Raw genomic sequence first — 25,246 nt, 5'->3', positions numbered from 1 at the left:
GTTTAGGTCACTGAAATTGGTTTAGTCCTTGGGCTTCATTTCCAACAGCTGAGCCCTCAGCTCACTGAATTTCTTGTTGCTGCTGAGGTTAATTTATCAGAAAACAAAAATAGATGTGAAGTTTCACCCAGAAAAGCCCGTGTTTGTTTAAATTCTGCTAAGGTTTTTTTTTAGTCATAAATATTGCTGGCCTCCAAATGAGTTGTGTGGGAGTAGGATTCCTATGTGTCCATATTGCCTGCAGGATAATTGAAGTTGATGTGTTTTTTAAACTTCATCTCACCAAATGCAAATGAAAGATGCATGGTAGAATTCGTTCACTTGGCTACAAACAGGACTGATTTTCTTCTTGCTTTGGTTTTTTTTTTTTTTTCTTTTCCTCAAGCTTGCAAAAGTAGAAGTTGAAAGGTTGGCATGGAAATTCTTCTCTTGTTGGTATAAAATTATTTTTCAGCTTCAGCTGGGGATATTTTAATTCAGAGCCTGTTTTGGTACATGAGGATCAGATCTATAAACCCTGCCTAATTTTTTTTTCTTTTTAGTTCCTTGGACAAATGAAAGCAAAAATTCACCATTTCTGTGCTTCCCTGGCAGCTTTACTTGGAGGGACCATTTATATTTGCAGGGATAAGTTGTTCACTACCTGAGTTTCAACTGAGGCTGTTAATCTGTGACAGAGGGGTGCCCTCAGCAACGTTTTTTTAAAGATCAGTGAACCAAAACTTGCCAGTCTTTAAGAGAACAGCATAACAAAAATTCTCTGCTGGCCTGGGAACTACATCATCCATTGCTGGCACAGCTGCAGAAGATTTTCACACTGCTCCCCTGACTCATCCTGTCCCTCTGCATTTCCCTGCATGCAGGATTCGTTCCTCAGGAATTGGAGGGGTGATTTTTCACTCAGTCTTTCAGGAAATGGCTTTAGCTAGCAGCAGTAAATAAGGCAGATGATGAACAAAGCTAAAGTTACTGCACAGGTTCATCGCTGCTTCCGTGCTTCTTAACAGAGTGTGATGGGCTGAGCTGAGAATATATTTACTTAATGTGAGCTGGAAGTCAACTCAGATACAAATCTTGAGATCCTAAGTACAGCCTGATCCCTGATGAGCTGCAGAGTTTTGATAGCTGACTCAGGCTTTAGACTATTTAGCATCAGCAAAAGCCTAATATTTACAGTGGAGCTGACACAGGAAGGCTCTAACCAGGGATTTCTGCAGCTTGGTATTTAAATGTTTGGTACCTGCAGGTACCAAAGCCTGAAGCAAGAAAAAGAATTCATCACAGCATTCATTTCAGAGCCCATTTCATATTCAACCACAGCGTGCATTGTCATTTATGGAAAAATCAAGAGATTTCAAAATCTATATTTTGGGATTCGCTTGGGGAAGCTGTTAAAAATAACTGCATTAAGGGAATGTGAAAGGAGAAAAACAAGGATATTTTTTTCACATGGGTAGCCTGTCCAACCTGGGACCAACAAGAGGAAAGTCAGTGTTTGCTTAGGTAGCCAAGAAGGCCCCTGGCAGTGGGGCTGGATGAGGAATTGTGTGTCCAGCAGGAGCAGGGCAGGGATTGTCCCTCTGTGCTGCTGTGGGAACCCACAAAATTCCTCTGGCTGCCCTGGAGGACTCAAGACCCTGTCAGGGGGCTCAGAGACCTTGGCACAGAGCCCAAGACCCCTGTGCCTTTGATTTAGCCCTTGGAAAAAACAACTACCAACCTTTGTATGAAGAATTACAAGTCAAGAAAGTTTAAGTAGAATAATAGTTAGTTTGTCACGGGGAGAAAAATAGATTTTTGAGATTTTTAGAATGGGGGCTCAGGGTCCCAAGATGGAGGAATCTGGGTGTGCCTTGTCCTTTTTCCTTCTTCTTCTGGGCCTCCATGTTCTGGGTGGAGTCCCTGATGTTAAATGTTGGCACTTTTAGATGGGTTTAGAGTAGAAACTCACTGTCTAACATAGGTGATAGGTATTGGGAAGTTATTGTAAATAGTGTATATGTAGTTTTTAGTATAAAAAACATAACACCGCCTCTGAGGTGGGCAGAGTGCCTCAACCCGACCTGCCAGACAGACCTTGGGGGGTCAGAGAAAGAATGTGATAGATAAGAAATAATAAACAACCTTGAGAACGAGAACAGAAGAATTCTGACTCCTTCTTCAACTGCCAGGCTGGGAAAAGAGACTTTCTGATGTATCTCAGAGTCACTCTGGCCAGCAGAGATTCTCCCTCTGCGCTGGCACTGAGAGGCTCTTCAGGGGCTGGGCCCAGTTCTGCTCCTGCAGGGCTGAGGGAGCTGGGCAGGGGCTGCAGAATCCCTGAGGGAGCTGGGCAGGGGCTGGAGAATCCCTGAGGGAGCTGGGCAGGGGCTGGAGAATCCCTGAGGGAGCTGGGCAGGGGCTGCAGAATCCCTGAGGGAACTGGGCAGGGGCTGCAGAATCCCTGAGGGAGCTGGGCAGGGGCTGGAGAATCCCTGAGGGAGCTGGGCAGGGGCTGGGGCTGGAGCAAAGGAGGCTCAGGGGCCCTTGTGGCTCTGCACAAGTCCCTGCCAGGAGGGCACAGCCGGGGGGGTCGGGCTCTGCTCCCAGGGAACAGGGACAGGAGCAGAGGGAACGGCCTCAGGCTGGGCCAGGGCAGGCTCAGCTTGGACAGCAGCAGCAATTTGCCCATGGAAAGGGAGCTCAGGCCTTGGCAGGGGCTGCCCAGGGAGCTTTGCAGTGCCCAGCCCTGCAGGTGTCCCCTGCAGGTGGCACTGAGTGCTCTGGGCTGGGGACAAGGTGCCCATGGGGCACAGCTTGTGACCTTGGGGCTCTTTTCTAACCTGAATCATTCTGTGATCCCGTGAAGGTGTTGGGTACCAGGTATCTTGTGAAGATTTCTCAGCTCTGTGGTTACTGTCTGGCATTTTAGAAGTTTTCAGGAGGTGCTCAGCACAGACCCTCACAGAGAGCAGCTGACCTGACACCGGGTTTGTTTGACCACATTGCAAGGTGTGGTCTGGTGCCAGAGAAGTTTGAAATCCAGAAAGCTCCAAAGCACTCTGAGGCCTTCTTGTAACCTGCAGCTCCAGGTGATTATGGAAATATGAGAGAAAAAGCTTGGAGGGCCAGCAGGGACAGAAAACTTGGTAAGGAGCAGCTAAATGAATCAGGTTGGGGAGTGGAAAAAATGGATTATTTGGAGAGGAAGGAAGCATTTTGTCAGAAGGGAAAAGAGAATAAACTATTGGGAAAACAAATGGCCTCTGCAAAGAGATTGGGAAGGGCTTGGAAGGGGCACAAGTGAAGGAACAGGGAACCTCCAGGCACCAACAACAGGTCTGAGAGGAGCTGTGATTTCACAGCAAACTTTGGATCCTGATAATTTAAGTGGATGAATCCTGGAGCTTTTCCAAGGGCTTGCATCCCTTGGAGTGACAATCCTTTCTTTGGTTTTGTAAATTTTTCTGAGGGAGTTTGGTGCAATTATTTTATCCAACAGCCATGTAAGCCCTCAGGGTGGGATTTCCCTCACTTAACTTCAGACAGATCCCAAGCAGCCATCAGCAGCTGTACAATTCACCTGGGACTCTGTGGAGTCAGTGCAGACAGCTGCAGCTTTCCTGGGAGGGATTCTGCTGGTTTAAATCTCTTTTAAATGTCTACCTGAGGAGGAGATGAGTGATGCTGTAGCCCTTTCCCGTCTAAACCCACCTACACCGTTCACTGCCTGCTGTTCAGTGCCTCATGCATATTGAAAATTGTTGTTTGCCATTTCTCCTGCTTTACTGAAAGCTTTCAGTGAGTTGTCTCAGGGAACAGGGATTGTTCTGGAGAATTTCTTGGCTGTTCTCTCAGGCTGAAGTATTCTCACAGCAGTTTGTACAGCCTTCAAGTTTGGGGAAGGTAAAAGAGGGGGAGAGAGTGAGTGAAGGGGATTAAATTCATTATCTAGTAAACAGAAATATATGTTAAATGTTTCCTGTGGATAACAATAATTTATTCAGTTCAAAACTTCAGAGAGCTAATTAAAATCACAGTTTTACAGTGCAAGCTTCCAGCAGAACTATTTTTTCCCAGAAGGTAGGAATATCAGAGTATTTTTAGGCAGGGAAGAAATTACTTGAGCTCGTAATTATATGGGATCTTTGCTGACATGGAGAGACTGGCAAAGTCAAGATGTGCAGGCAGGAGCTGAGATCTTCCTGCAGAGAACTTCCACTCAAAGCAAAGTTTCCTTGGCTTGGGGATCACAACTGGTGGCCCAGAGTTTATGCAGCAGGTTGAGGTGTGGGAAATGGATTTGTAGAGGAAATTTGTAGAGGAAATGGATTTGTATTTGTAATGTAATAATACTTTAATTGTTATCATAACAATGTTAGTAATAGTACCTTGAATACTTCACTGTACACAAAAAATAACAAACAAAACCATAAAGAAGTTTTTCTATCCAAGAGAGAGGGGGAAATGTAGGAAATGGATTTGTAGAGAGCTCTCAGGGCCTGACAGAAGGCTCACACAGTGTGTGCATCTGTGTGCAAACCTTGAGACCAGAAATGCTGCCTTAGAAATGCCCTGGAGTAGGACAGACATTGCTGAGAGAGAAATGGAGCTGGAAAGAAGTTTCAAAGGATGGCTTTGCAAATAAGACTGGACAGTTTGGAGAAATAGAACTGTGAAAGATACATTGCAGTGGGACCCATGAGGGGTAATTTTAGATAATTGGCTTTAAGGCATTTAAAGCATGGTGTGGCTAAAGCTGATAGGCCAAGAAATACTTATAGTGTATTGTAATTAAGAAATAACTGGCTTCTGATTGTGAATTATAACATCTGTATTGTCTCACCCTTTTCATGAGACTGAAAATGGAATAAAAGTTTTTAAAACACCTCTCAGTTGCCCCATCTCTGGGTCAGAAAAGAGTCTTGTCCAACATTGAGCTTTGCTGGGTCCCTCAATCCAATATTCCCGAAGTGGAAGCTTGGGATGCATTGCCCAGCTTGGGCTTTTTTGGTTTGTTTTTGAGGATGGAGATAACAGATATCTCACATCTTCATCTCCCCTATCTGGATGATCTAAATTCTCATGGATTTATTCAGTTGGAAAAAGCCTCTGAGAACATCAAGTCCTGTTAACCCAGGGCCATTGTGTTTCCCTAAAACCACATCCCCCAGTGCCACGATCACATCACACCCACTGCTGATTCCTCTGGATGAAAAAAGGCAACCCAGGTTTCCTAAAAGTCCTTAAAAAGCACAATAAAATCCCAAAAGGTCCTTCCAGAACCTCAAGCCTTACAAAGACTAAAACATGCTTATATCCTCTTTTAGATGTTAAGGACAAGGAATAACACAGCAATAAAGAGGACTGGAAATTAAATAACCTAAACAAGCTGGTGAATTTGTGGTCCTGTAGAACTACTTAGCTCTCTTAATAAAATATCTTAGCTCTCTTAATAAAAATATCTGCTTAACAAGATAAAAACTTAGACCCATCAGAGAATTTTCCATTTTTATTTTATAATCTTTAAAATGAATGTTGACACATAGACATTTTCAACATTTGGTGACTGAGGAAAAATGCTGAGATGCAATTGGGGTTTTTTTTGCCTGAAGACTGAGATTGCAAAACCTGGAACAACCCTTTTTTAAAAATTAATCTTTGTGATCAGAGGTGGAAGCCCTGTTTTATGAATGTGCACTCATACCCAGTGTCTTTTTCAAAGAGCCAGATGAAATCTTTTAAAATCTTTAAATCTGGTTTTAATAAAAGCAGGTCAGAGTAGAAAGAGGCAGAGTATGAAGCTTCTGAGGAGATAGGAGGAAAAATTAAAAAATGAATGCTTAAGAAACTAAGAGAGAACTTTAATTTCTGTACAGTGGGGAAATGTGAAAACCTCAGAGAGAAACCAAAGATTTTTCCAGTGTGTGCTTAAAAAAACCCCAAATTCTAACCCTTCAAAAGTCACTAACATGATAGACTGACCTGGCCTTCTTAGGCAGGGCTTTATTTTTTTTTTGAATTATAAAGGCTTTTTTACAATTACCAGGTTTGCCCTCTGGGCTCACCTATTCAGGTTTGAGAGGACAAAGTTATTCTGGAGATGATTTGGAGCAATTTTGGGGTTTTTTTTAGGGGAAAAGGGAGATTTTTTTAAAATGCAGGTGAAACTGCCTTGTTCTTTGAGCATTTTATGATGCTCAACAAGAATCTGGCAGTTTTGAGAAATGTACTGAGTGAGACATTGTGGTGAAGTGTTATTATTTGGACTGGGATTTGCAACCAAATTTACTAAGTTGCATTTATTAGGAAAATCCCCTGAATTATTAACACAACTGAGGGATCTCCAGGATAATGAATAAAGTATATTATGAGAAGCTTTTTGCTTGCTTATTGCTTGTCTTTGATTATTCATCAATTTGCAGCCTGTGGTAATTCACAATTCATCTGCCAACCATTAATGTGAATTACTGCTGGGATTATGGCTCTTTGCTGCATTTCCTTGCAATGTGAAAGAGAATATTGAACAGTCAATTGTCCAAGATGTGCCTTTACTATGCACATAATCAGAAAAAAAACCATAAGCATACAAGTTGTGGATGTGCTTTAAGATCTGTCTTGAGTATTCTTTTTATTTTATGAGCCTTAAGGAAAAATCTGTTCAAGAATTGCCTTTACATTCAGTTTCCCTGCTAGAAGAAAGGGGAAATGGAAAAAACAATTAATTCCTTCATGTACAAATTTGCCAAAGGGAAGGGTATGTCATAAAATCACAGAATCATTGTTGGGAAATGTGGTAAAGCTCAGTGCTATCCATCCTTTATATTAATTAACTGGATTTTTAGGTGTTAAAAAGATGAGTATCCACATAAATCCCTGTCATTCACTCATTTAAATAACCAAGTTTTATATTCTTGACTCAATATACCTCCTTTTCTACTTGTATGTTTTACAGTTTGTAATGCTTTTTTCTCTGTTTTTTCAAATCTTGAAATTTTGCACAAAATTGAGGAAACTTTATTTTAATGCTGATGTCAAACTTCCTGTTAAGTTATTGGAAGGTATTTTTATTTTTCCTGAAATCCCATTAAGATAAATGGAATTTAACGAGATTCATAACTACACCCTGGCCCAACACTGAAGTATAAAAGTGATTTCATTGAATTAAAAATTTTACACATCTTACATTGTTTATTTTGAAAGAACAAAATTCTATTCCACTAATTGTGCAAATTACTTCCAGAACCTGGATATGAAAGCTCCCAATATATGTCATTGTCAAGCATAACTCACTAATTACTAATTAACTTCATTAAGTAACAGCTGCTGTAGAGGGAGAGAAAGAAGGAAAATGTCACTTTGTGGGTTAAATCAAAATAAAAGAAGGTTGTGGGTGTCCATTGCAAGGTCAAAATACTTCCCTATTTTCAATTAGGAGCAAGTGTGGCTCCAAAAGTCTGCTTTGTAACAGTAAATGAAATTTAAACCCCCAGATGTGGAATTTTCACATTCCTGCAGAGCTGCACAATTTACTCTGCACAGGTAGCTTGTCTTAGGTATTTAAAAATAGACTTCATGTGTTTTAATTAAAAATTACTGCCTAATAAATTCTGCAACTCTTTGGCACAAAGGCCATGACACGTTAGCAGGAATTTCCAAATGAAAACTGCATTCCCAGCACCTTCTGGTGGGTCCTTTCATCACTTGGTCAGCTGTTCTGTCTCTTGATTCCAACAACAACAACATCCAGCTCACTGAGAAGGAAATTAAATTTCAAATATTGAGTCCCTCTAGAGAATGTCTCCTCGTGGCTCCCTTAATCAAAATACGCTCCACTTCAGAGAGGAAATTAAATCAAGGTGGCCAACTTCCCTCTGCTCTGTCTCCCCCCATGAACAAATCAGCCAGAGCTGCACTGATTTATTGAGGAAAAGAGTGATTTCTAAGGGGTAAAAAGTGCATTTGGAATGAAAACACAATGCCCCTGCAAAGCAGAGCAGAATAGAATTTCCATTCCTACTCCAACTTAGCAGAAAATCTCTTTGCAGTGTTACCAAAGGTGTTATAAATGTCCACGTGGAGGAGGATGAACAGCTGTGCTCTGGGATGTGGATCCAGCCAGGTGTGGCAGGGAATGTAGGGATGGATACAGATTTAAGTTTAGTTTTTGGCACTTGCTGAGCTCAGTGTGGGAGGTATGAGGTGCTTGGAATGTCCCTGGTCCTGGAAGGGAGCTTGGACTCTCAGGATCTCCTGAGGGAGACAATTCTCACTCACAGGGAGGTCCCAGGAGAAATCAGAAAGTCTTGGAACCAGGAAAATAACCAACAAAATTCCAGGGATGACTCTTATCCAGCTGGAAAGCAGGAAAATAACAAAAAAATTCCAGGGATGACTCTTATCCAGCTGGGAAGCAGTAAAATAACAAAAAAAAAAAAAAAAAAAAAAATCCAAGGATGATCCTTATCCAACTGGGAACAAGGAAAATAACCAAAAAATTCCAGGGATGACCCTTATCCTGCTGGGAATAGGAAAATAATAAAAAAGATCTGGGGATGACCCTTATCCAGCTGGGAAGCAGGAAAATAACCCCAAAAAAATTACTGGGATGGCCCTTATCCAGCTGGGAATAGGAAAATAACCCCAAAAATTCCAGGGATGATCCTTATCCAGATGCTAGACCTCCCTCAAAAATTTTATCACAAGCTGATGGCCTCCAGGTGTGTATCAGACCTCTGTTGATTTTTTTCCTTTTACTGTTTCCATGCAAAATCTCCAACCCTTGGAGCAAAGTTTTCAACTCATTTTGTGAGAGAAAACTCAGGTAGGAAAATAAATTCAGAAAACAAAATGGATTTTTTGGTGCTTAATAGGAAGGTTAGTGGGAGATGTTTAATGTTGTGTAGGGGAATCAGGCACCTGAATCCTGTTCATTTTCTATGGGACTCAGCTGCCATCTGTGCCTCCAGAGTCCAGCCCTTAACATTTTAATTTAAAAACCAGTCTACAGTTAAAACAGCTCAAAATCTATGTAGGTTTTCCAAAACTAAGGAAAATTATTTTGAAAACTGTAGCACCTTTTGTCTGGGTTCTATGCAAAAGCATCCTCCAAACTAAATATAGCAGTTTTTATTCCCCAGCACAGAGGAAAACAAAGAGACCTATGTCTGTGCATAGGATTAGAAGACTGGAGACAGGATTTATTTCAAAAATAACCAGCCCCTGGGCTGAGAGCTGATCACTGGAAGTCCTGCTACTCTGTTCAGCTGATTCAACAGAGCATGAGCTGGAAAAGGCAATGTGCAGACACCAGACTAAAGTCTAACAATTAAAACACCTCCTAATGAAGCAGCAGTGCAGCATATGTCTCCCTGTCAAAAGCAAATCGTTTAACAAACATTACCTTGGATAATGTATGCTGTTCTGAGGGTGACTCACAGAAAGTTGGTGATTCAATGACCTATCTGGGTCTTGCTATTGTTAGATTGCCAGCTCCAGCTCCTTTTAAGTGCCACTCCAACAATGAGACTGATTAGGAGAGCGAAGCCTTATCAAAATGAAGCTATAAAAGGACTATTTTGCATGTTTGTTTGGAAATGCTAAATCCTAAATCTGGGCCTTATCTCAGCACTGAGGTGTCCAATCAAATGGTGTTTTACCCAGTAGCAACAAAGTGGCCTTTACCCTCATCACAGCACACTCAGCATGAATCCCCAAAATCTACAGAACTGCATTTTGGGGCATTCTTTCCTAGGGGAAATTTAGCAATTTTGTGAAGAGTTAATTATTCAGATAATTTGTGTCCAGAAAGTGTTAATCATGATACTGTCAGCTGGTTCACCTGTTCCTGCTCAGTTCATGGTCATGATCAGTCCATGCTTGTTTCTTGGCCCCATCTACCATCACTGAGACAAATTACTTCTTGGAGACTTTAGACTTGAACTTCTCTCTGAATCATAAAATCATAGAATGGTTTGTGTTGCAAGGGAATTTAAAGCCCATCCAATTCCACCCCTGCCCTGGGGTGGAATTCCACACCTCCCACTGTCCCAGGCTGCTCCAGCCCCAGTGTCCAACCTGGCCTTGGGCACTGCCAGGGATCCAGGGGCAGCCCCAGCTGCTCTGGGAATTCCATCCCAGCCCTGCCCACCCTGCCAGGGAACAATTCCTAATTCCCAATATCCCATCCAGCCCTGTCCTCTGGCAGTGGAAGCCATTCCTCCATGTCCACTCCATCCCTTGAAAATAGTTTCTTTCTATGTTTCTTGTCAGTTCCTCCAGGTATTGGAAAGCCACAATTAGATCACCCCAAAGCTGAATAACTGCTGTAACAAGATTTCTTGTAGTATATTTTTCAAGAAAGTGGGTAGATGTTGTAACAGACTCACAAACTAAAAAAAAAAAAAACAACAAACAAATATTAGTGTTGTCAAAGAGAAGTGTATGAAGTCACTCAAATGGCTCCATGCTGGAAAAGTTGGCACCTTGGAATTTAATTCCCATTTATCCTCAAGCAGCAGCAGACAATGACTGTGAGCAAAATAAATAAATTTCTTTTATTTTCACTGATTAATCCCTGGTGGAGATGTGGGGACACTGAAGTTTTTCTATAAAGGGCTACAAGGTTAATTTTTCTTTCACTATTGTGAAATACCAACTGTCTCCTGCAATACCCTGTACAGCTGGTGAGTTGTGATTCCTGCTTAGAGACCCAACCCCAGCTCCTCCAAATTCACCTGTTGGGACCCGGGTTACTGAGAATTTTGGGCTTTCTGTGCTGCCAGGCACTGACCCCCAAGAGAACACTGCACTGACCTGAGGCCATGGAGAAGCTTCCAGAATGGAATGACAGAACTGGGATTGTGGGTGTGGAGTTGGAATAGAAGTGTGTGATATCACAGGGTGGGAAACTCAGAGTTTAAGGGTTTAGAATACAGGAATAGAGAGAAAGCAAGATGGAGGGTTTAGGGCGGAGGCTGCTCCCACTCCTTCTTTCTTCTTCTCCTTCTTTCTTCTTTTCCTTCTCCTATTTCTCTTCCTTCTCCTCTCTTTCTTCTTCTCCTTGTTCTCCTTCTTCTCCTCCTTCACCTTCTTCTCCATGGGTTTCGGTGGTTTTGTGTTATTGGATATAAAAGTCCCCATTGTGGGCACAGCTGCTTGGGTATTGGGTTAAAAGTAAAAATAAAATTTATGTGTCATTTCTTAATTGGACAGTTTATCCTTAAAAGGCCTTGTAGAAAGAAAGAAATGCTCCATTTTTAGTTTGTTAGAGTGAAGTGCTGCAGAACTCAGGGTTTGTGAGACTGTAACAGAGATAAGAACTGATAAACATCTGAGTCCCAACAAGAAATACCATGTCACACACTCACCTTTATATTTTATATAGGAACACCATTTGTGTTTGTATTAAATAACTGCATTTGAGCAAAGGTGGAGGAGTTGAAGAGACATTTTACACCACATTAAGCTCAGGTGTGGTTTATTCATAGAGGACACAGAAAACCAGGTTATCACAGGGTAAGAGTCCTTCACACAACAGCTGATACAGGATGGCAACTCATGTGTGCTTTGTGTTTGCCCTGGATTTCCCCTGCAGAACAGGATGTGATTTATGTAAACGTGATTTTTTCAATGAAAGCTGGTTGAGTAAACTCAAATTACCTTTCCTTTCCTGCCTGCAATGCACATGTAAGAGAAAAGGAGAGCAGCAGATGCATATCAAATTTATTGTTTCTTGGTATCCCAGGCAGGGCAATATTTGCTTCTCTGGCAAGGCCTGACTGGACTCTTTCTAAAATTGGCAGCTATCACTGACTTGAATGGGCTTAAAATTCAAGCTAAAGATGTCTCTTTATGTAAATAAGCAACATATTTTATATTCTCAGCCAGTATCCTCTAGTATAGCCTGAATGTGTTTGTGAACAGCCCATCATTACATCTTAAAAAAACCCCAAAAACCTCAACATTTGTTTGTTTGTATAACATTTGTTTTAACTCTGTGAATTGTTTACGCTTGGTGGGAAGTGATCACAAAATCTTAACGATTTGGGATTATTTTGGGGACATCTATGGCAGTGCTGACTCCTGATTCCTCTACTGGCACACACGAGTCACTCTGAGTTTCTGTGCTCGCTAAAACTGGGCTGCAATTATTAATCTTGATCTGGAATCTCATGCTGGTGTTTGAAAGCAGCAGAATTTCCAGGCCTATCATTACAGCCGTGTGAGTCACATCCCATCCTGAAGTTTTTTGGGTTGTGCCACTTGCTGTGGGTAACATTTACACTCAGCTTTGCCACAGAATGCTAATTCCTGCATGGTGCTCTCCAGGAGCCAAATTTTGTGCAAATATTCACTACCTAAGCCTTGCAGAACATTTCCTGTGAGTAAATATGTTGTAGTCCTCAGAGGGGCAGGGAGGAGAGAGTGGGAGGGAAAGGAAAGCTCTCCTCTCTTCTCAAAGAGCAGGAGCAGTTTTCCCTCCTCTCTCAGATTTGTGTGAAGTGTTTCCCTTCTTTCCTGGACTCTGGAACATGGATTGCTTTCTCTGTTGATGTCCACTTGAGCCTGGTTTTGTCCTTGTTTTATAGGGAAGATAACTGAGGGAAGAAGGGGAATTGCACAGAAACCCTGCAGCAACTCTGGCACGGATTCATTCCGACCAGGAGCACTCACCATTGCACTGCCCCTTGCTACACCTCTGTATTTAACTTTCTTCCTGCCAAAATGTTTCTGTTCAATGGTTTTAATATGAGATTTGCACCATTTTATAAGAAATCCCTGTTAAGCAAACACTCATGGATCTAAATGTCAGAAGGAAAAAGAATAAATTCACATTTGGCTGCTGAAACACCTCTATGATTAATTGGAAGAGAATCTCAGAATTTGTCAGTGAAAATGTATCATGTCTCTTTCAGGTACAAAAAGCACTTTGAATACAGTCCTGGTCCAGCATAGGAGGAGAGATTTTATGTTTTCATCCTAGGCCTTGAGAGGCATTTCTGTTCCTTTTATTCTGGGTAGAGATAGAGAAAATTACAGAGAAAATTTCAAGCCCTTCTGTGTCTGGAACTGGAAGTTGCTCACACTGCTCCATGCAGCATAAACATGGGAAGATCACTGGAACAGGTGAGTTGACACAACTGATTCCTCATATTCTTAAAGACAAGTGTGCTCTGATGCTCTCAGAGCAACACATGAAGGTCAGAGAGGGAAAGCAGAGTTTCACAAAAGTGAATTTTTGTTTTTGTGCTCTGAATTTACCAGGCTGAAAATGAGCAAAGCCACAAGGCAGAGATGCTGGGCCAGGCTTTGCTGTATCTATCCATGTATCTATGCCAAGCACAGAAAAATACCAAGGACTTGTTAAGTGATGTATTTTAAGTGATCAGCTACACGGGTTTGCAGTCACGCACCTCCTACAAGTGCCAGTGATCCATCAGCTCTCCAGCACGCAGGCATCTCATTACAATGGAGAAATCTCCTCAGATTTGCCAGATTTGTCAGATTTTCCACTCAATGTAAGCCCTTTGTTCATTGCTGTGTGCTGGACTTTGTGTGCTCTATCCTGTCCTCTCCTCAAATCTTTGTTTTCCTGATGTCGAGTGAGTTGTAAAATGTGGCCTCGGCTACAGCCTGAGTTGTTTTATTTTGCTTTCTTTGTTGCTGAGGCCTTTCCTGCTCTGAAAACACATTTATATTATCATGGCTAATATAGATATATAGGTATATATCTTATATATCTTATAGATAGCTTGATTTTGAAATAGAAACCAGATAGAAGCTATCCATCACTTATAAATCTATCACTTTCATCCAAATATGAAGGTTTACTTCTCATGTGTTTTCCAATCTTTTGCAGTGGGTCTGCTGCAGAAAATCTTTTTTTATATTATCATGGATTTCTTTTTATATCATGGATATATTTTTTATATTATCTTTTTATATTATCATGGATAGTATAGATATATAGATATATATCTTATGTATCTTATAGATAGCTTGATTCTAAAATAGAAATCAGGTGGAAGCCATCCATCACTTATAATCTATCACTTTCATCCAAATATGAAGGTTTACTTCTCATGTGTTTTCCAATCTTTTGCAGTGGGTCTGCTGCAGAAAATCTTTTTTTATTTTATCATGGATATATTTTTATATTATCTTTTCATATTTTCATGGATAGTATAGATATATAGATATATATCTTATATATCTTACAGATAGCTTGATTCTAAAACAGGAATCAGATAGAAGCTATCCATCACTTATTAATCTATCACTTTCATTCAAAAAGGAAGGTTTATTGTCACATGTTTTCCAGTCTTTTGAAGTGGGTCTGCTGCAGAAAATGCCAGTTCTAAGAGTGGCAACAGGAAAAAAAGGTGAATTTTTCCTTGTAAAGTGTAATTTCAAAGGTCTGTGTCACCTGACTACAGTCCTCATTTCAAATCAGGATGATGATGATGATAACAAGGATAACAGTGGTGAATTGCTAGAAGAAATGTTTCTGCTGTTTGTGGGTGTTCTGAGCCAAAGGGATATCATATTTTTGCCCTTTCACTGAAATCCAGAGAAGACTGTTAGAAAAAGGGTTCAGTTACCATCTGTTTTGAACATTCAAGGCACAGCAGCCAATGCCCATGGGATGACATTTGCTGTTGTGTAAAGTACAAGCACAGTGTCTCCTCCCCAGTTACCCTCCAGGCTTACAAGCTCCAGGAGTACACAGGATTTTCACAGTGAGTTGCACAACAGTGGATTTCAGCCATAAAGTAAATGATAGCAGCTCAAGGCAGCATCTGTAAAGCCCTACCTGAGTAATTCATGACAATGTCATTTTTTCCCCTCCTTGCTCAAATGCCAGACTTGTTGATTTGCAAAATATTGCAAATGCTGCCACAGGTTTTGGAGGAATCTGCCCTCTTGAAATGCTGGGAAAAAGGCATGATCTTATCATTTGATGTAGAGACAGATATGAGGTTGGACTTGATGACCTTGGAGATCTTTTACAACCTGTGAAAAGGGTAGAAGTCTGTCATCCTTAGAAACAGAATCCTACATTTAACTGCTGTCCCTCACCCTTCTCCTGTATTTTGACTCTGTGGGGCACAAGCACCACCTCAGCTCTTGCTGATGGCAGTTCTAAATCCTTCCCAGCCAGTAATTCCAGGGCAGGAGTTTGAAATGAATCTGTGACAGCAGCTAAGTGTCACGCTCCTCTAAAGTACAACATTAAGTAAGTGGATTTAAAGCAGGTGGCTTAAATGCTTTAGTGGGGACCATGATGAAAGGAAAAGCCTTGGCAGATCTGCAGGGCTGTCCCTGTGATTGACATCCTCAGGTATCACTGCTGCTGCAGCTGGGACCTGGAATTTCACATCTTAATCCATGTTTGACTAATTTTGGAGTTCTGAGGGGCTGGCAGTGACTGAGCAGAGTGTGAGCACACACAGAGGGAGAATGAGCTCCCGATGCACCACTGATCCTGACCATGCATGGGCTGGATTGTAAAGGGCATCTTTGCAAGGGGACACTTCTCTGGCAGACAAAATTGAGAGCTGAGCATTGAAAGAGAATGGAGAGAGCCTGAAGAGAGGTTTGTTCTCTTTCTGTAAAGGGTTGCCCAGGAGAGCTGTTACTTGTCCCTATGCACATCACAAAATTAGCACCATGGTGTGGTCAGATCAATAAATCTTGCCTGATATTAGGCAACTAAAAATTATCCTTGTCATATCTGCTGCCTGTTTAGGCAGAGGAGAGAGGAAACCCAGTGGCAGTACCAGCTGTGGGTTTCTCTGGGTCTCTGAAGGCACTTGAGATGGTGTTTCATGTTCAGACTCAGGTGTTTATTATTTCATATCAGTAAAACAGTCTCACTACTGTGAGTTCTGCAGCTTTTCATTAGAAGGCACAAAATGGCCAACAATCTCTTGTTCCAAGGTCTTTTAAGGCTAAACTATCCAATTAAGAACTGACACCTGGATTATTTTCCCTTTTAACCCAATAACTGATCCCAAAGAGCTGCAATGGGGACTTTTCTGCCCAATTACAAAATGCCACCCAAACCCATGGAGAAGAAGGAGGAAGAAGAAGCATGAAGAAGAAACCCAGGACAACACCCTGTGCCCTCCATCTTTCTTCCATCCACAGCACACTAAAAACCCCAAAATCTCAATTTCTCACCCAGTGATGCACCTGCGCTGCTCTCTATAATCTATTTCACACTTTTGTGGATTTTAGTCTGTCTTGAAGTCTGGGAAACTTTCTCCATGACTGAGGGTCAGAGTCAGTGCTCCCCTGAGGGTCAGGGCACCCCAGAGCAGATAGAGAAATATTCCCTGTGCCCTGGGTTTCCACAAAACGCCCCCAAGCATTTATTTGTCCCAGATGTTCATGTGTAAAGCATAGACATGCTCAGAGAGCTCCAAAGGCTGTTTTTTCCTGCTGAAGAGAGACTTTCACACCACTGCCATGAGCCCCACACATAAACCAATCAGATAGGCAACAATTCAGTCTTCAGTCATGATTTTGCAGAGTGGGCTAGGCCAGAATTACAGCATTCAAAACTCACAGAGCAACCTTTTGGGTCATTGTCCTTCTCTTTGTGGAATGAAATAGGGATCCCCTGGGGAAGAAAGGAATACCCATCCAGGTAATTATCATCACCCATGCACACACAAAGGCTTAATTGGAATTGCACAGAAAACAGCAGCTCTGTTGTTTCTTTGCACATCAGGACTAATTTTGCAGCCTCAGTATTTTCCTCACCCCTTTTAAAAATATGAATATATGTGGATGTGACAGCCTGGTCAGAGAGAGAGGAAACGAAATAAGTTTTCCCAAAATCAACTTGTAAAACTTTAAAAAGTTAAAAATAAACAATAATAACTTATTATTTTAAACAACCTGCAAGTGTTTTCCTACTCTCTGTTTTCCTCAATTTTTTTAATAAGAAAAACGTTCTGTTAATTAACCAATCAAGTAAAATGTATTGATTAATTAATCAATCTAGTCTATCTGTATCAGAATAATGTCAGAATAAAAAAAAATAATAATAATATCAGAATAATAAAAAAGAGAGACCTCAAAGTAAAACAGCTATGCAGTACAAACCAGCCTTCTGGTGAGTCTGTATCATTTCTTACTCAACGGCAACAAATATATTCTTTTTTATTGCTTGAATGTCTAGGAAGTGTTAAATATTAAGGGTTCCAGGCAGCAGTGTGTGAGTTGTAACAACTGATTTTGTGGCTGATTAAACCATGTCAAAGTTGGAACCTGATGTCTTATTTTGAGTGTGGAGGAAGACACAGAGGGAAAAAAGAAGAGTGACTGAGAGATAGATATGAGTACCTGAAGTAAATTGTTCTATCACAATGAGATAAAATTGCTGGCAAATATGGAAACCTGAATGGCTGACAGGCAGCAAATTTAGGAAAGATGAGAGGCACTAGGAAAGCATCAGCCCTCTCATTTAGTCTGGTACTGATGAAGTTTTTCTTACATTACCCATTTGAGCATTATGTAACAAAGCCAGAGTTGCTTCTACTCCAGAAAAATTAATGTTCTATAAAACTTGCTGCTGCTTTAATATTTTCCTAATAAAGTGGCATACAATGCTGTTATATCATTTTAAGGAAATGAATCGATGTTGGCCCAGTTTATTATCAGTTCTTGTCACCAACTGTTTCTGCAAGCCGCAGGAAAGGGAAATGATCATTTGCAAAGCTCTCTGATCTAATGAGAGTCTGTAAAATCTGCTTTGGGATGAACTCTGCCCTTCAGATCCCCAGTGTGGTCATGGAATACTCACTTTACATTTGGACAAAACCTGGAAATTCACCTTCTCACATCTCTGAAAGGTCTGTGGAAAAGAGGGATTTGTGGTTTGTCTTTTGTTGAGTCCCTCCTGTGGTGTAGACATCCCAGCACAGCTCACAAGTGTCCTCCCCTAAAAGAGAAAAATAGATTTCAGCAATGACAATGTGTATTTTGAAGAGGGCACATCTGAGTTACTGTGTGATCTGAAAAGGGAAATGGATCTGAAAAGGGAATGTAACCCAAATTTAGGATTAATACTTTTTCAAACCTCCATCCTGGTATCCTCTTCCCTGTCACAAAATCCACTGTTCCCTTCCTAGTGATCAAAACTGGTTTTAAATCAGGCTCATGCAAAATGGATTTTAAGGTATTTCCACACTTTATTTATTTGATTAAAATTCTGGCCCACATTGCTCCAAATTCTTCTGTGTTGTAATTTGTCCCAAGAATTTCTGTAGCTTAAACTTCATCTGTCACAGATTCATTTTTCATGCAGGGATTCATCCAGACATGGTGTAATAGCCTTGTCCACCATCTAGGCCTAGATTTATTATTTAGTTTTCTTTAGATTTTTTTCCTATTTTCTCCTTAAGACTCAGTGATTTGAAGAAATTACACTATGCAAATACTTTTTGAGAGTGTCAGCTCTCTCTATTTTTTCCACTTGCTGGAGTAAAAATATTGCTGTCATTTCTCTTTAGTTGCAATTTCATGAAGCCCAATACTTAATTTTAGGATATTAAACCACCAAGAGTTTTCATTTTTGATTAAATAAAATCGCTCTTCATGTAAAACACAGCCATTTTTAGGACTTTTCTGAACCCTGCTTTTGGTTTTGTGGGAGGGTTTAGTTTTATTTTTTAATTTTTCTTTCTCATTTGCTGCTCTAATCCACAGTGATTTTCTAGGAACAAATAAAAAACCTTTCAACCACTTCTAATCAGTCCCAAATGTATCTCCCATCCACATTGCCAAGGACTGTATTCCCTGCTGGACAGGCAGGAATCTGCAGCAGGCACTGGAATTTTTATAACAACCACGTTTTAACACTGTGGAGTGAAATCAGAGCTGGTTCTGTCCTCTCCCAAACAATTCCTGCTAAAGCTGCCTCATTCCCAGCAGGAGATGTGGAAGGTGAAGGTGAAATGTCTCATCTGAACCATGGGGTTGTCCAGAGGGACCAGGACAAGCTCCAGAAGTGCCCCAGGGGTATTTCAGAGGTTTGACAGCACCAAGGGCTGGTGCTGCCCCTGGCTTGGGACAACCCCTGGGATCCAGCCAGGCTGGGATGAGCAGATGGAGCAGCCTGGGAGGAGGATTTGGGGGTGCTGGGGATGAGATCTGGACCTGCCCCAGCCCAAAACCCCACAGTGAGGGGGGGATTGTGCCCCTGTGCCCCCTCAGGTGATTTCCCACCTGCAGAGCTGCCCCAGGCCTGGGCCCAGCCCAGGGAGGAGCTGGAGCTGCTGCAGAGAGCCCAGAGGAGGCTCCAGGATGAGCAGAGGGATGGAGCAGCTCTGCTGGGAGGAAAGGCTGGCACAGCTGGGATTGTTCACCTGCACAGGAGAAGCTTTGGGCTGAGCTCAGGGTGGCCTTGCAGGGCCTGAAGGAGCTGACAAGAAAGATGGAAAGAGAATATTCACAAGGGCCTGGAGGGACAGGACAAGGGGGAATGGCTTCAAACTAACAGAGAGTAGTATCAGATGGGATCTTGGGAATGAGGAATTGTTCCTTGGGAAGGTGGGCAGGGGCTGGGATGGAATTCCCAGAGCAGCTGGGGCTGCCCCTGGACCCCTGGCAGTGCCCAAGGCCAGGTTGGACACTGGGGTTGGAGCAGCCTGGGACAGTGGAAAGTGTCCCTGCCACGGCAGGGGTGGGATGAGATGATGTTTGGGCTCCTTCAAACCCAAACCATTCAGTGATTCCATGATTTCTTCCTCTTAAGAGTTCCTTTGAACCAGAGCCCGCCAGGCTCTGTGGGGTTTCAGATGTGTCTGTGTGTTATTAAAAATGCATCTTTGCATTGCTCAGGGAACAAGCCAGATAAATGTGGGAGCAAACAGAACATCTCCCTGTCCTCCAGACCAGCCCTGCCAACATTCCAGCCCTGAAAAGCAGCTACAAAACTTCACCAGGCATTCACTTCAGACAAACACCCCTGGAATAAGCAGCCCAGTGACTGCACACACACACAGTGACTGCATTTGACCCTAATCATGGAGAAATGTGGAGACAGAGGCCACCTGTATAAAGAGAGTTTGGCCAATAGATGCAATCATGTCACTGTGGTATTTTATGAAAAATCCCCTCACCAGGATTTCTTCTCCTGGGAAGCTGGGAAGCTTCAGCTTCTCCCTGTTTTGCTGCTTTGGAATGTGATTTGGAGAATTGTTTACCCAGCATGTGAATTGTTTTAACTTAATGACCAATCCCAGTCCAGCTGTGTTGGGACTCTGGCTAGTCACGGGTTTTTAGAATTCATTCTTTTCTAGACTTCTGATGTAGCCTATCTCTTTCTCTTTCTTTAGTATAGTTTTAGAATAATATAATGTAATGTAATATAATATAATATAATGTAATGTAATATAATATAATATAATATAATATAATATAATATAATATAATATAATATAATATAATATAATATAATATAATATAATATAATATAATATAATATAATATAATATAATTAATATAATATAATATCAGCCTTCTGAGAACTTGGAGTCAAATTCTCTTCTCTCACCTTGTCCTGGGATCCTCACAACACTACACAATCATGCTCAAAACATTTTCCCCTGCCCACCACCCCCTCTTCCTTTCCAGGAGTCCCAGGTGGATTACACTGAGGGCTTGGATTTTTTTTTCCCTGTGGATTTGACTTTCAGAAGCATTTTTTTTATTTTTGAAGGCTTTGACTCACGATAATTCATTTTAAAAATAGGCCCTTCCTTGCGTGCCTTTCATGCCCAAATGCCAGCTCTACTTCCAGTAGACTGGAAAGTTTCCTCTTTTTTTTTTAATGTGAATTGAAGACTGGCTGGTCTGCTTTCACTACTGATTGAATCCTTCAGCTTTGTTTTGGATCATGATTATGTTTGAGGATGAATCAAGTTAGTTTCTATGCTTGACAACCGGTAAATAAAAAAAAAAAATCTAGTTTAAAAAATTATTTCAAGGGAAATGAAGTTTGGAGAGGGTGGAAAAGCCCCCCAGTCTAATGAAAGCCAAATTCTTGGAAATAAGACTAGGGGACAGATAAAATTGAAGTGAAATGCAAATTATAAAGACAGCTTCTTTGCTGAATCAGGCAAGTGTCCAATTCACTGTTTCCATGAAACATGGTGCTGTGTTCACTTGTCACAGAGGATTTGTAAATTCCAGCAGGTCTCCTGTTTATTCCAACCATTGCTCCAGCAGATATTCCATATTTGCTGTGTTTTTAATATCACATTTAAAGAAATTAACACAGCTTGTGGGCTGGCATGGAAAAAAATCTCCCTGGGGAGCTGCAAGTTTGTACCCTGCCTTGGGTAAATGAGTCAAAGCCCATCACCTCTCCCCTCTGGCACAGGCTGTGGGAAGCAAAAGCTTCAGCTCTCACCTGCTCAACAGGACATCTCTGCTGGAAACCTTGTGCAAGAAATCATTATGGAGATGCCAATAGGAAATAATAATAATTTCACTGACACAAGAGGCCACCAGTTACTTTGAGGAGCCACTGAGGTAATTATGTGCTGATAAATTGGGTAATAGTTTATTTTGGGACTTTATGTCATTTAGGTGTTGCACAGATCATCTTTTCTTGCCAAAGCTGATTGATGTGGTCTGTAAAAAGCATGAGGGTGGTCAAGGGCTAAACCCTGAGCACAAAATGCCTGCAAGGAATTCTGCAGTGGCAATTCAGTCACTTCAGAGCACCCCCAAAATGCTCCTATTCCCTTTCTCCTCTCTTATGGACATCATTATTTGCAGCATTTGATTGTTGCAGCTCTGTGGTTATTCATTGACATATTTCTTCTTGTATTGTAAAGACAGAGCACAAAGAATCAAATGTCCAATTCCTTGTCATTTTTCAGCTCAAAGTGCCTGAAATAATGTCAGGGATTTTCCCTGTGTTGCTGGTTGTAGGATGCTATGATTGAATTATTCTGGATTTCTGCTGGCAAAACACTGGCAGAGCTCTGTGCAGGTACAGGTGGCTGGAGAGCTGACAGGAGACTCTCTGCATGCTCGGTGTGATGGTGTTCAGGAGAGTTTTGATGGTAGTGGAGTCTAACCTGATAAAAACAACCTCTCTGTGGTACAGACTCCAGGAATTCCCTGCTCCTGCAGCAGGGACACAGGGCTATCCCACCAGCACTGATGCCCTCTTTGCCTGTTCAGTGCCTCCAAATATGCTGATCTCATGTAAAAGGTTCAAAAACAATTGGGCAGAAGGATGAGACAAGAAGACAGATTGTAGAATTTCATTTTTTTAAAGGAAACTATGGGAAACCCCCATTGATTGTTAAAAAATCCTTCCCCTCCCCCCAGTGGCTTCACATGCAAAATATCCATAAGATCCCATCAAAACTGTGTCCAGTCACTGCAAATTGATATTTAGCTGTGCCACAGGCATGGTGGCCTGTGCCACCAAAAGATGCATCTTGGGTGGCCCTGATTTCCCAGGAGGTGTTCAAAAATCTGAGTCCATTCCCTGTTCCCATTGTTGTGGTGCCATGGATTTTCTCACACCAGGCACCGGTGTCCCAGGATTTTGTTCATCTCTTGCACCCTGTCTCTGATCTGGAGCTGCACCCTGCCAGGACACCAAACAAAAACCAAAAAGAATTTATTTTGCATTCCTGGCAATTTTGAACCATGTTTAATGACCTGCTCCTTTCCCTTTGTGTTGCAAAAACCTGGGGACTCTTGCCAGATCCTGGGGTCCAGAATTCCTCATGCACCACTTCCAGCCTGCTGCAGCCACGAGGGGAAGGAAAGCAGCTGTCACACAGCCACAAAGCAAAAAACACTGAGATTTTTGAAAGTATTTTCCCTATTTTCATAGATTTTCCTTTAAACTGTCCCCTCCATCTTCTCCACACTTTGCATTTCACTCAGATCTTGTTTTCCAGCCTTGTGTGCGTGTGTGCCCTGCTCCCAGACTCTCCTGGCCTGGAAATTGTGCATTTTTTCCCAAGGGGAACACACAGACTTTTTCTTTGAAATCTGCCTGGAGCGTGGCAGCAAAAATCCTCCATTGTCATTTCACATTCAGGGAAGGAACAGGGGAAGGAAGGTTCTTCACTCCCCAGTTGTTGCAAAGGGGAAGAGGGAATATTTTTGTCAGCTGTCCAGACTAGGTGGTATTTTTTTATTTTTTTTATTTTTTTTTTTTTTTTTTTTTTTTTTGGTTGTTGTTGCACTGCTGGGCACAGAACTTGTGAATTCATTTCTGTCTTCAGTCATTAGGCAGGTACTTCCAAACATTCAGCCTGGGATTTGGCAGCCTGCTGGAGCACTTGGGTGCATTTTATTAAAATCATCTGCTCTGCAACAAGGCAGAGAACACGTGAAATTCCCTCACATTTTCACTCTCTCAGCCTGGAATAACCATTCCTTCCTTCACACTGGACCAGGCACCAACTGGGCAGTCTCAATTTCAGCTGAATCAGCAGCAAAATGCATTTCCTCAATTTAGACTGAGGGTTGGACATGGATTTGTGCTGGATCCCACCTGGAATTAGATTATTCCCAGTATTTATAGCAGATAAATACTTCTATACTAGAAGATAAATTCTTATATACTAGAAGATTATTTCCAGTCTTTATAAAGACTCCTGAGGCAAACATACTTTCCTGACACCTTTTTGAAAAAGTTTCAGCTCAGAGTTATTTTCTACTGGCTTGGCTGTTTGTATCCTAATTTTCTGGCATTTTTCTGGTTTCTCTGTGACCCATAGTTCAAATGGCTCTGGTGGAAATACTCTCCTTGTAGCACTGTAGAAATGGGCAGGTTTGGCTGCAGGATATTTATGGGATGTGATGCAGAAAACATCCAGATGTTGGGGTTTGGCTATTACAAATAGAGCTTGTCAGCAATTAATTGAAAAGCTCTTATTTCCTTCTATATTTTTGTTTAATTTGGAATTCTGGTAGTTTTTTCCCCCAAATATTCCAAACTCAGTAGAAAGCAGTTAGGGTGACAATGAGTAGCCTGGCTGTAAATGGTTTGGAAAGAGCTTTTAAAATTGTCAGTGTAATTTTTATCACAGAATCACAGGATTATTGAGCTTGGGAGGGACCTTAAAGATCCAGTTCCAACCTCTTACCATGGGCAGGGACACCTTCCACAAGACCAGGTTGCTCAGAATCCCTTCCAGCCTGCCCTTGAACATTTCCAGGGATGGAGGTGTTCCCACACCCCCTCTGGGCAAATACAAAATAGTATTTTACTAGTTTGATCTATAAAACTTCATTTTTAGTGACTATTTTGCATTTTTTCCCTTAAAATGTTTCAAGCACTAAGTAAAAAGAAAAAAAAATCAATAATGTTAAGAAAAATATGTATTCTTATTATTCAGAAATTACACAATGGGAGTCAAGTCAACTTTTTTCATTTTTGGAGTTGTTTTTTTAACTGCTGCACTCTGGCAGAGGGAAGGCAGTGTTTTTGAAAACTCAAAAGATCTAGTGGTGCAAGGAAACCACTTTCAGCTGGTCCTAAACATGACAGATTTCATCAAAAACATTTTGTACTAAAATATCCTTAAGAAATCACAGAAAGCTCTTCAGGTCTTGTGTTGTTCCCTTCAGAATTTTTGATGATGAGGAGCAAATGAAATTAATTTTGAGCCTTGTGAGGAGCAAATGAGATTAATTATGAGAGTTGTGTGTGTATGTCTTTGAGTGTAGAATAGTCCAGTGTTAGTCCTGGACTAAAATGTGAAATTATGATCAGAAAATCTCCACCTTGCTTCTCACAGTAAGAGAAAATACACTGCCCATGGCTGGAGTTATGTAATATCCACCTATATTATGTCTTTATATAATTTGTGCAATAGATTTGGGGACAATAAAATGGGTTTTAAGGTTTTGAGAGGGTCAAAGTGCCCCAAAAGGAATCTGCTAAAGAATTCTACCCTCTCCTCTCCTGGAGCCTGAAGTCTGTGAGAATGTGAGACAGAGGGAAAGCTGAATGTGTGGGAAAACAATTTACCTGGCAACATGTCTCATGTTTGCTGACTGCTGAGGGTGAAAAACCTACAGATCTGTGAGGAAAAAAAAATAAAAAATCCCCCATTAACTTTGCTGCCAGAAGAAAATACGTTTAAATTCCACTGTAGGTGCTTTTAAAATAAATCTGTAATTCTAACTCCAACAAGTGCAGCTGAGCAGAAGAACCTCAGCAGAATCTGCCCACTTTTTTCTGGGTTTTTGGATTCAGGGGACATGTGGG

The sequence above is a fragment of the Molothrus aeneus genome, chromosome 2 (genome assembly GCF_037042795.1).
Source record: "Molothrus aeneus isolate 106 chromosome 2, BPBGC_Maene_1.0, whole genome shotgun sequence".
Lineage (NCBI taxonomy): Eukaryota > Metazoa > Chordata > Aves > Passeriformes > Icteridae > Molothrus > Molothrus aeneus.
The sequence above is the reverse complement of the archived record's forward strand: the minus strand, read 5'-3'. Positions refer to the sequence as shown.